The following is a 13,052-nucleotide window of genomic DNA, read 5'->3' on the forward strand; positions in this document are numbered from 1 at the left end:
ACGATGCACCCCTGGGGAGGCCCACGTCTTATCAGGTGTCCTATCCTCTAATTGTGCCGCCATGGTGGGTATGGGGGCTTGTTTGTTGATGATATGTTTACCTGTTCATTTACATGCTGATATCTGACACTTACTTTTAACTTCTCAAATGTGGGGTGGGAGACCAGGGCCCCGAGTCGGATTGTGATGGAAAGCCGGGCTCTGTAACCCCCAGCTACTTTGGTCCCAGACCAAGCAGCTCCAGACTTTCCCTGCTTGATACCCACTTGATGGTGTTTTGGGAGTTTTTCTAATCCCCGAGGCCAGGCTTGACTTGTGAGAGCTTGGTCTACCAGGTCCCGACTAACCTAACCCCTCTCTGCTCCCCTTCTACCTCTGTGGCAGGGTTGAGCCCCAAGCCCCCAGTAATGACCACCTCATCACATGGAGTGGCTTCATCTCTCATTGTAAAAACTGCGCCTTTTACCCCCCCCTCTTACTGAGGGTGCTCGGTGCCGTCCTCTCCGCAGTCACACTCGCACGATTCCTTCCGGTTCTAATACCTTCCAAGCTTTGTTTGGTCCTGCTACATGGACTAAGTATTTTAATCTCAGTCATGTTAATTCTACTCGTCCTGATGATTTATTCATCCATAAACACCTAGTTGATGGGGTTCTGGGAGTTCTACTCCCCTAGCCCGGCCCGAGGCCAGGCTTGACTTGTGAGAGTTTGGTCCACTAGGCTGTTGCTTGCAGCAGCCCGCAGGCCCACATACCCACCGCAGCCAGGTTGGTCCAGCACTCGTTGGAGGAAACTATCTAGTTTCCTCTTGAATATGTCCACGGTTGTTCCGGCAATATTTCTTATGCTCGCTGGGAGGATGTTAAACTACCATGGACCTATGATGTTCATATAGTTCTCTCTAATTGTGCCTATGGCACCCCTGCTCTTCACTGGTTGTACAGTACTCTGCATTTTCTACCATATTGTTCACTCCAGTATGTTGTTATTTTACAGTGCAGATTTGGGACATGGCCCTCCAGTATTTTCCCACTTGTATATTATTTGATATTTCTCCCATCGTCTTTCTAGCGAGTACATTCAGAGAGCTTTGAGGCTCTGCTTCAGCATTTCTGTTAAATTTTTTCTTCTTTTGTAATGTCGTCTGCGTTCTCTTTCTACGTTGGACCTTGTGTAGGATTTTTATTACTTAAACATTTTCCCATATAATGTTGTAAGTTCCTTGTTTATTTTCTCCGAGTCTATCCTTTTATTATTAAAATTTAATTTGTTGAATAGCCCTTCTCGCTTGTTGTTTCTCTTGGGCCTACTACCGTTATTAATGTTAGTTTCCACTTCAATGAGCAATGATATTGTTCGTGAATATGAGGTCCAGCGTGTTCTCATTCCTAATCGGTTCTGTAATCTGCTGACTGAGCGAGAATTTGTCACAGAATCTCAGTAGTTCTCTGACCTGTGATTGGTTATTTCCAGGTTGATTTCATGCTATAGTATTACTGTTTACTATTCTCCATTGTAAACTGGGTAGATTGAAGTCTCCAAGGAAGATAATATCTGGTACTGGGTTTGCTAGGTTACCAAGGCTATTTTCTATTTTGTGGATCTGCTCAGTGAATTCCTGAACTGTTGCATCTGGCAGTTTGTATATTAGAATAATAATTAAATTTATATTCTCTACCTTGATTCCAAGTACCTCTACCACCTCATTGGTCAAGTTCAGGAGCTCTGTGCATTCCAGCTCCTCTTTAATATACAGACCTACTCCTCCACTTGACCTAATTACTCCTACTCTAGTTGATTTGGTGGATACCTTTGTCACTTTTAACCCCACCCATACTGGTACACGTGTTGTTGCAGCTCCTTCTCGGGAAGCAGCTGTCCACTTAGCCTCGTTGTCCTGCATTGGGGAGACACCGGTTCGAATATCAAAAAATGCCTGGTTAAATAAATACCAGGATTGGCACAGTTATTCTCCCATACCATGTAGCGACTGGTGATAAGGAACTTAAAGACTACCATAATAAACATGTCCTTGAGGCCCAAGGCCATTCTATCCTCCTTATTAATATGTTACTCGCTCTCCCTCGTGGTCGTCGTGGCCAGTCTCTTTGTGTAATGAAAATCACTTTTGATAGGTCCTTTCCGTCTTCCGTAACTCTTGGTGCCAGATGCTGTATTCAGGAGTACATCTGCTCTTCTCGCCTCTTCCCTCTGTGGTGTCACCTTGTCATGGTGAGGGGCTCATGTACACCACCCTGGGACTAGTGAGGGTTGCCTTTGCCCCCTCTCCTGTCCCCTCTTTGTGTGTTGTACATGCAGATGGGCACCACGTAGGGGGCTTGTGAGCCATCGGACTGCCCGCTGGAGGGGTAGCCCTGAGTGGATGGCTGGGTGTCCAGGCTGGGGCAATAGGGGGAGTGGGGTCTTTGCACCAGTGTGGGAGAATGAACTATGCAGTAGGACTCCTTGTTAAAAAGGGGGGAGGCACCGCTGGGGACGATGCACCCTTCCTGCACTGGCCCGCGCTCAGCCTCCCTGGCTGCCCTGGTAGGTGGTATCCCTTGGTTCCAGGCCCCAAACTTTTAGAAAGACTGCTGCATGGATAATGAAACGACTTCTCTTTCCCAGGCTCATGGGGGGTGGGTGACCAGGCCCCTGAGTCGGACTGTGCTGGAAGACTGGGCTCTGTAGCCCCCGCTACATTGGGCCCAGACTGGACTACTCCCCCGCTCCCCTTCCTCTTCTGTGGTTGGGTTGAGCCCCAAGCCCCCTGTGGTGACTACCTCGTCCCCTAGTACGATTCCATCTCTCATTGTGACTACTGCACCTTATGACCCCCCTCTCTCTCTCTAGAGGGTTCTCACCACCGTCCCCGCCATGGCTGCTCTCGCATGCTTCCTTCCCATACCAATTCATACCATGCCTTGTTTGATCTTGCTACGTGGACTAAGTACTTTGACCTCCATCATTTAGATTCTACTCCTGACAATTTCTCCCTCCATAGGCACCTTGTTGATTCAGTAGATGCCTCTGTTACTTTTAACCCCACCCATCTCGGTACGCATGTTGTTGCTGCTTCTTCTTGGGATGCAGCTGTCCACTTGGCGCCTTTGTCCTACATTGAGGTGACCCCCCTGTTCGGGTCTCCAAGAATGCTCAGTTAAGTGCCAGTGTTGGCACTGTTCTCCTCCCACACCATGTTACAACCGGTATTAGGAACCTCAAGGACTGCCACGAGGATATTAAACATGTCCTCGAGGCTCAAGACCATTCTGTTCTCCAGGTTTACACGTTCACGACCCCCTCGTGGCCGTCACCGTCTGTCCCTTCGGCTTGTGAAAATTACCTTTGATGGTTGGACACTTCCGCCCTCTGTTATTCTTGCTGGTGCCAGATGCTCCATTCAGGAGTACATACCCTCTTCTCGGCTTTGTAATAAATGCTGGAAGTTCAGACATGGTGCCCTCAAATGCTCCAGTATTCTCTCTCTGTCTGCCCTATGTGTGGGAACGAAGGTCACTTTAAGTCGGAGTGCATTTCTCCCCAGGCTCGCTGCCTCAATTACGGTGATGCCCACCCTACCTTCTCTCGCGCGTGTATCCATTACAAACATGAGGCAGCTGTCCTCAACTTGAAGCACTGGGAACATTTGTCTTTTCCTGAGGCGAGGCGCCAAGTTCACCATCCCCCTCCTTCCCCTTTCGCTGGGGTTTCTTACGCTCACGTGTTGCACTCTTCCTCTCCTCGTCCTTCCCACCTTCCTCAGTCTCACAACAGTTTCCAGGCCTTAGACCCAGATACGCTCACCGCCTGCTCCCCTGTTCCTTTACATTCTGACCCGAAGGGTCCCCCTCCTGGTTCTCTGTCTGGGGTTCCCCTTCTTTCTACCCAGTCTGTCATGTCTCCTGTGTCTTCTTTCTCAACTCCCTTTGATCCTCCTTCCCATCCTTCTCCTCTCTCTCTTAGCTCTCCACGCCGCCTGTCTGTGCAGGCTGATGTCCATCCTTCTCCTAGTGATCATCGTGTTGTTCGCTCTCATTCTTCTTCTGTTGAGACGTTTGAGTCTGTTGCCCAGTACGTTGCTGCTGGAACACCTGTCTCTGAGTTAGAAGCGAAAGCCTGGCTTATCTCCTTCCTCCTCCCTGGCTGGTAAGAAAGCTTCACTTTCATCCTCGCCCCCTACCTCTGACTATCACTCCACCTCTCCCATTTCGGTGGTCGAGCCCCCTGTTCCTGCTTTGGAGGTTTCTTTGGCCCCTGCTACCCTCTCGGTTCCTGCCCTTGCTGAGGTGTGCTCCCCGGTTTCTGCCCCTCCTGCTGTCCTTGACAGTCCCTCTCGGTTGCCTCCTCCTCTGGACCCTGCTCATCTGCCTGTGGTCTGTCCTCCCACTCCCTTCCCTCCATCTTTACTCAGTTTACCCATGCCCACTATCCCTGACTTCGCTGACCCTGATCCTGATCCTGCACTTCTTTGACATGCTGTGTTCCATTTTAACCTTTTTTCTTCATTGTTCTCTGTTCCTGTCCTTTCTCTTTTTGTCGATGTCTGTTCTTCAATGGAATATTCATGGATATTACGCCAATTTCCATAAACTCCAACTTTTGATTTCACAGTTTTCGCTCCTTTGTGTCCGTCTCCAGGAGCCGATGCTTGGTGCTCGTCCTGGTCGCTTCCGTGATTACTCCTTTCTCTCCCCCTGCCCCCCCCCCTCTTCAGATTTTGCTGGGACCAATAACTTTTCTGCTTTTGATTCGTTCTGATGTTCCCTTCATCCCCTTACTTTTTCCATCACCTCTCCAATGTTCTGTTGCCCGTGTCTTTGTGCGTAAATGGTACACAGTTTGTTCCATTTATCTCCCCCCAAATGTGCCCCTTTCTCTTCCCGATCTTAAACACCTAGTGGACTCCTTGCCAGAGTCTGTGCTCCTGCTGGGTGATTTCAGTTGTCGACATACCCTCTGGGGTGATGTTCTGACAAGCACCCGGGGTCGCCTTCTCGAACCGCTCATCCTCTCTTCTTCCCTGTCTCTTAGGAATTCTGATGAGCCCACTCATTTGGACTCTTGGACTGCACCCTTTCCTGTCTTGATTTTTTCTTTGCTTGTTGTCACTTTACTTGAATTTCACATGGCAGGTTCTTGATGACTTCCATGGCAGTGACCATTTCCCCATCCTTGTTACCTTTTTTCTTTTCACCCTCCCCTCTCCTTCCCTAGGTGGCGGTTTGCCGAGGCTGACTGGCATCAATTTACCCTCTGTGCTACTCTCTCCGACCTCTCCATTTTGCTTCTCCCTCGCGCCCTCCTCCTTTTTCATGACACCATCTTCAATGCTGCCCTCCACTCTATTCCTCGCTCTACCTCTCAGGAAACATGGAAGTGCGTTCCCTGGTGGAATGTGGACTGTGCTTGGGCTGTCTGCTATAAGCGTGCAGCCTGGAAGAGACATCGCCGCCGGCAGATGGCTGATTCTTGTCTTTTGTTTCGGAAGGCGAGTTCAGTGGTCCGTAGGACCATCTGTACAGGTAAACGTGAGTGTTGGAGGTCTTATGTTTCCACCATTACGTCCGAAAATACTCTGCCGCAGATCTGGAGGGGTATTCGCAAGATAGTGGGTAAGTTTGCTTCTGATGTCTCGCCGGTCCTCCACCTCCGTGGTACTCTTGTGGTGGACCCGTTGCGACCAAACTGGGTTCCCACTTTTCGTCTGTTAGCTCTGGTTCTCATCTTCCTCAATCTTTCCTTCTTCATAAGCCTGTTCTTGAATCTCGTCCTTTAGATTTTTGCACTCATCTCAGCCTTCCTTATAACGATCCCTTCTCTCTCTCTGAACTTAAGTCTGCCCGGTCCCTCTGTGGTTCTATGGCAGTAGGTTCCGATGGCATTCATTATGAGATGCTTCACCACATCCCTCTATGCATGTCTCGGTATTTACTGAGTCTGTATAATCGGGTCTATGAGTCGTCTTCAGTACCTGAGGACTGGGTCGATGCCGTTGTCCTCCCCGTCCTCCCTGTTATGTTTCCAGGGTCTCTCAGGACATTCCCTAAGGACTTCCACCCTATTGCCCTCATGAGTTGTCTGCAAACTCTTTTTAACGTATGGTTAATGTTTGTCTGATGCGGTTTTTTAGAATACTCACCACCTCTCCCCTTCTTAATTTGGTTTTCGCAAATGCCGCAGCACAACAGATGTCCTGGTGAACTTGGAGGTCTATATTTGTACTGCTTTTGCTGCGAAGACCTCTGTTGTTGCCATCTTCTTTGACCTGGAAAAGGCTTATGACACCACCTGGAGATACCATATTCTGTCACAACTTCATTCATCTTGCCTTCGGGGTAATCTCCCTCTCTTCCTCCAAAGCTTTATCTCTCGTTTCTTTCGAGTTAGGCTTGGTGCCACTCTCTCTGCCCCTTTTAGGCAATATGAGGGTGTACCCCAAGGTAGTGTTCTGAGCACTACTCTTTTTCTAGTTGCCCTCAATGGTCTTTTTTTCCTCCCTTCTGGCGTTTTCTTCGCTCTCTATGTCGACGATCTTACCCTTTGCTGTCGGGATGATGATTCGCCTCTCCTTCAACGGTGGCTTCAACTTGCGATTGATGCCATGTCATCTTGGGCCACTCATCATGGCTTCAAGTTCTCTATGTCTAAGACTTGTGCTATGACTTTTACTCAGAAGCATGTCATTCTTTGTCCCTCTTTTGCTTTATGGTCATCCCCTTGTGTTCAGGGAGTCCACTAAGCTTTTGGGGTTAATCTTTGACACTCGTTTGTCTTGGTCGCCTCATATCTCTTACCTCCGAGTTGAATGCTCCAAGACCCTTACCATCCTTAAGGTTTTGTCCCATACTTCTTGGGGAGTTGATAGCTGCACACTCCTCTCTTTACATTCGTCTCTCGTCCTGTCTAAACTCGATTATGGTTGCCCTGTTTACTCGTCTCCTTCTACTCTTCGTCGTCTTGATGCTTTGCACCATACTGGGTTGCGCCTCAGCTCTGGTGCCTTTCGTTCGACTCCCACCCTCAACTTATATGTTGATACTGCCTTCCTATCTTTCCAGGATCGCCGTGATCGCGACTGTCTTTGATATCTTGCGCGGTCCTTGCAACATCCTTCCTCTCGCCTCTTGTCATGCTTTGACTTTTACCCCTCCTGTAGTTCCTCTTCTTCATCACCACCTCCCTCTTTTTCGTCTTCTCTTTATTTAGATTTCACGTTTCGGGTTCTTCGTGACCTCTATAACAGTGACCATTTCCCCATCCTTGTCACCTTTTTCTCTTTTCACCCTTCTCTCTCCTTCCCTAGGTGGCAGTTTGCCAAGGCTGACTGGAATCTATTCACTCTACATGGTACTCTTTCTGACCTCTCCTATCTGCCTCACCGTCGAGCCCTACTCCTTTTTCATCACACCATATTAGATGCTGCCCTCCACTCTATTCCTTGCTCTACCTCCAGGGAAATGCGGAAGTGCGTTCCCAGGTGGAATGCTGGGTGTTTCGACTGTCCTCTGTAAGAGTGCAGCCTGGAAGAAAGACAGATGCAGACAGACGGCTGTTTTCTTTTGTTTTATAAGGTGACTGCGGTCCGTACGGTTAAACTTGAGAGTTGGAAACCTTTGTCTCCACCATTACGTCTGATATTCCTCTGCCCCGGATCTGGAAGAAAACCTGTAAGATTGCGGGTAAGTTTGTTCCAGATGTCTCACCAGTCCTTCACTTCCATGATTCTATTGTGCGGATCCTGTGTCAGTCGCCACCGAACTGTGTTCCCCTTTTTCGACTGGTGGCTCCAGTTCTAGTCTTCCTCCATCTTTCCTTATTCATAAGCACCTTCATGAATCTTGTCCTATAGATTTTCGCATGCATCTCCAGCTTCTCTATAATGATCTCTCTCTCCGAACACCAGTCTGCCCTGACTCTGCGGTTCTATGGCAGCGGGCTCAGAAAGCAAAACATCTCCTAATGAATGTCACCTCTCTCAATGCATGGTTTCAGTATATACTGAATCTGTTTAACCTTATCTGGCAGTCATCATCTGTCCCTGAGAACTGGCTTCAGGTGGTGGTTTTTCCTATTCAGAAACCAGGGTCTCTAGGGATAGCTGCTAAGGACATCTGCCCCATTGCCCTCACGAGTTGCATCTGCAAACTCTTTGAACGTATGTTCAATGTCCTTATGATGTTGTTCTTAGAACACTATCGCCACCACTTACCTTCTCAATTTGGCTTTTACAAGTGTCATGACTGATGTCTTGGTGAACATGGTCTATATATGTACTGCTTTTACTGCAAACACCTCTGTTGTTGCTGTCCTTTTTTTGACCTGGAAAAGGCATATGACACCACCTGGAGATACCATATTTTGTCCCAACTCCATTCGTGGTAATCTCTTCCTCTTCCTACGAAGCTTCCGCTCTAATCGTTCCTTTAGTGATGGTTTGTACCATTCTGCCTTTTTACGGCAATATGAAGGTGTACCTCACAGTAGTGTTCTGAGCACTTACTAATTTTCCTGGTTGCCCTCAGTGGTCTTCTTTACTCCCTTCCCTCTGGAATCTCATCAGCTCTCTATGTTGACAATCTTACCCATTGCTGTCAAGGTGATGACTTGCCTTTCCTTCAACGGCGACTTCAACTTGCGATTGATGCCGTGTCATCCTGGGACACCAATCATGGCATCAAGTTCTCTACAACTAAAACTTTTGCGATGACTTTTCCTCGGATGTAGGTCGTTCTTCATCCCCCTTTGTCACTTTATGGTAATCCCCTTTTGTGCAAAGATTTTGCTAAACTTATGGAGTTAATCTTTGAAACTCGTTTGTTTTGGTCTCCCCATATCTCTAACCTCTGAGTTGGATGCTCTAAGGTCCTTAATTTACTTAAGGTAAGTTATACTTCCTGGGGAGCTGATACAAGCACGCTCCACCTTCGTGCTGTCTAAACTCAGGTATGGTTGTCTTGCTTACTCGTCTGCCTCTCCTACTCTTTGCTGTCTTGATGCTCTGCACCATAATGGGTTATACCTCAGCTCTGGTGCCTTGCGTTTGACTCCTACCCTAAGTCGGTATGATGAAACAGGCATACTGTATCTACAGGATCGCCATGATCGCTACTGTCTTTGCTACATTGCACAGTCCGTACAACACCCTCCTCACTCTCGCTTATGTCGTACTTTTCCTTGCACACTTTTCTTCACACTTCTGCTCCATTTCCATCTTCACAGATGGGGTCAAAGTCTGCAGATGGTGTAGCCTACTCTGTTGTTTTTCCTCACCACACCTATGTGTCGCCTGCCTCCAGAGACTAGCATCTCCACAGCAGAACTTTGTGCTATTTTGTATGCTCTTTGTCAACAGCTTTCTTGCTGTCAATTTTCCTTTATTGTTGTAGTTGACTCTCACAGTGCCCTCATGGCTCTGGAGCCCTTTAATCCAGTTCATTCGGTTGTAGTCGAAATTCAACATTGGCTGTTTATCTCCAATAGATTTAAGACAGTGGAATTTTGCCGGTTTCCCAGCCATATTTGTGTGTCCTTAAATGAGTGTGCAGACTCTGTCACTAAGGAGGCTATCTGCACTTGCCCCATCTCCCTTAAAGGTGTTCCTTATTCTGACTTCTACCCAGTTATTCATTCCTCCATCCTTACCCATTGACAGGATTGTTGGTCTTCTGTTACTCGTGACAAACTGCATACTCTTAAAGGTAGTGTGTCCCCATGGCCCTCCTCCCATCACCATAATTGGTGGTGAGAAATGGCTCTGATGAGATTACGTATTAGCCATAAATGTCCCTACATTTATGTTTAATTCATAGGCACTTAATGGAGTGCCGCCCTTCTCTTTATTTTCCAAACTGCATTGTCCCTCTTACGGTTGTGCATATCCTTGTCGAATGTCCTGACTTCCGAAACGCTTTGCGTAATAGTGGCTTTAGGCATTGTATGTACTAGCTATACCTATAAGTTAAACAATCCTTGTAAATATTTATTGTATGTATGTACCTTACCTAAATAAAATTGTATTGTATTGTATTGTACTTCCAGGAGGTGTGTGTGTCTTGTTTCCTGACTGTCCCTCGTAGTCACTTGTTCCTCGATAGAATCCTTGAGGAATCAGATACCTTTGATATTGTCTGCCTTATGCACTTTTGTTCTCGAATTGGCATCCTTAGTGATATTTACCATTTTTTTTATATTCCACACAGTTGATGGTGCTTCGTAGCCTTCCGGGCTTGGTGCCCTCTGTTGATAATTACTTGCCTACTCTTTCTCATTTACATTAATGACATTCCGAATGCCTCTCAATACCTCAAGCCAGTTTTATTTGCTTTTTACACAACCCTCATTTTCTCCAATCCTAAGAATTGCCAATATCCAGATTGGTAATAAAGTAGATAGTATATTCCATGATGTTCTCATTGATAAAAAGCTGAATTTCCAGTGTCACATACAAATTATAGCTAAAAAATATTTTAAAATCACTTGGCATTCTTTTCTAAATCAGATATTATGTACGTCACCCTCTACCTTGGTTAAGCTTTATTGGCCTCTCGTCTTTCCTTATCACAATTTTGGTATCATTGCCTGGGGTTCTCCCTAAATTATTTATGATCTCTAATTACTCAAGACAAATCATCAATTAGAACAATAACAAACTGAAGCCACAGACAGCATTGCATTCTGCCCTCCCCCCCTTTTCTTAAATCTAAATCATTGAATATTTTAGATATTAAGTCTAAGTCACTTCACACCCTGTCAAGTGCACTATATATATATATATATATATATATATATATATATATATATATATATATATATATATATATATATATATATATATATATATATATATATATGAATCTGGCAATTACATATGTATAAGTAGCAAGCAATTTGCTACTTTATATATACACACACAGTACTGTATATGAATCTGGCAATAATATTAGCCTGATTCTGATATTTGTATTATCTTATATCTGGTATTTTATAAACCAAAACTTTGCATTTATTTGAGTGACTCCGGAATTTGTATTATAATGCGGAGTATTTCATCAAAAGCTTAATTATTATTATTTATTTCATTTGTTTACAAATGCCTTAATCTGACAAATTTATTAATATAAAAGGATTTCTGCTTCTAAATTAGTGATTTAAAAAAATTGATGTAAAGTCCTAAGTTTGAATATTGTTTAATTGATAAGTATATTTATGATCATTATTGGCCTGTATTATGAGGTGTAGGAGTAACCTATATGGTTTTGATTGGTCGTTTAATTTCTTGTCTTGATGGGTGTGAATGATGTTTAATTATTATTTATTTAGGCTCTATTATTAGTTCAGATTATTTATAGATAGAATAATGTGCAATAGATGGCTCTTAAAACCTGTTAATTATTATATTATTATTACTTGACAATTGTCTCAACATTCCAATTTACTGTCCTCTTACTATAAGTGTTGTTTTAATTAGCACATAAATGATCTTCACGTAATATGGTTTATTTACCCCCATGACAATGCTTCAGTATTTGTAAAGTTATAATTCCCGGTTATTAAGGTAATTAGAGAAATAACAAACCCTGAATATATGAACGTTAAAAGCATTTTGGTATGTGCAAAATATTCTTGTTTTGCAAGAACACTGGCTTACATCTTATGAATTTCAAAACCACTTCAAATTTATTGATAGTTCTTTTTCCACTGCCAGTATTGACATGTCTATTGACTGGTCAGGTCCTGGAAGACCCTATGATGCTGCTGCTATCCTGGGCATAACAATATGCAATGTAAAGTTGAGGTTGTCAATATTGTATCAGGGCTCACTCCTGCTATACTTGTGTCCTATAGTTATCTGGAGATGATTTCGGGGCTTATCATCCCCCACGGCCCGGTCCTCGACCAGGCCTCCTTTTTGTTACACAATCCCAAGGAAGCAGCCTGTAGCAGCTGTCTATCTCTCAGGTACATATTTATTGCTAGGTGAAACGACGCATCAGGATGAAAGAAACTCTGCCCATTTGTTTCCGCCTCCACCAAGGATCGAACCCGGAACCTCAGGACTACGAATCCGATGTGCTGTCCACTCAGGTGTCAAGCCCCTTTGCTCAGGGGCCTGAAAGGTGCTCAGCAGTATTTGATTATGTGTGTGTGTATATGCATGGTTTCACAAGTAATATCAACTGTGCAGATGAGTATGGAGATATATGATCAGAAATATATCAATTGACTAATTTGTGTCATAATGCTGAACTCATGGGGTGGTAGGTGATTTTTAACACTGATTTTACCCGCTAAGATGTATACTTAAATTTGTTTAATGAATTCATGGATGCTGAAAATTTACATAATCCTGCTATTAATGATTTATTTACTATTACTATAGCTTTATGTCATGAGATAGGAATGGAAGGTCTCATATTGATCATTTTCTTATTGATGATATAACTGGTCACACCTTTAAGTATAAGGCTGTCAGTGATGACAACCTGTCCTGGTATCATCCTGCCATGGCCACCTCCAATATACCTCACTCACAAGTTGCTGCTGCCAAAGAAAACATAAACCTCCCTAGAACACACCTAAACGTAGGAAGGCCACTCTTGCTGACCTGGATAAGTTTAAATGCCTGCTTAACCAATACTCAAATCACAAGTGATGCAATTGCTTGCAATATTATTCAGTACAATTTGCATCAGAACAATCTCAAGGACTTTTTCACATCAGTCGTTTCAGTGCTAGATAGGGCAGGGGAAGACAGTATTTATCTTATAACCAATAAAAGAAGTAGTATGCCTGGTTGGAACAATCATGTTAGGGGAAATTCAAAATAGATCTACCTTTTGGTATAACCTACAGAAAGATGCAAGGTGCCCCAGATCTTTTGGAAAACCCTACGGAAAGTTGCAGGAGTGCCCAAGACCTTTTGGCATAACCTATGGAAAGAAGCAGAGGGAGCCCCATTCCTTTTCCGGCAGACAGCCGACGTTGTTGAGTGCACGCTACCCACGCTCCTCACTCTACGCTGTATTTCAGCCCTTAAACTACCGCCAGAT

Source organism: Procambarus clarkii, chromosome 35 (assembly GCF_040958095.1).
Source record: "Procambarus clarkii isolate CNS0578487 chromosome 35, FALCON_Pclarkii_2.0, whole genome shotgun sequence".
NCBI classification, from domain to species: Eukaryota; Metazoa; Arthropoda; class Malacostraca; order Decapoda; family Cambaridae; genus Procambarus; species Procambarus clarkii.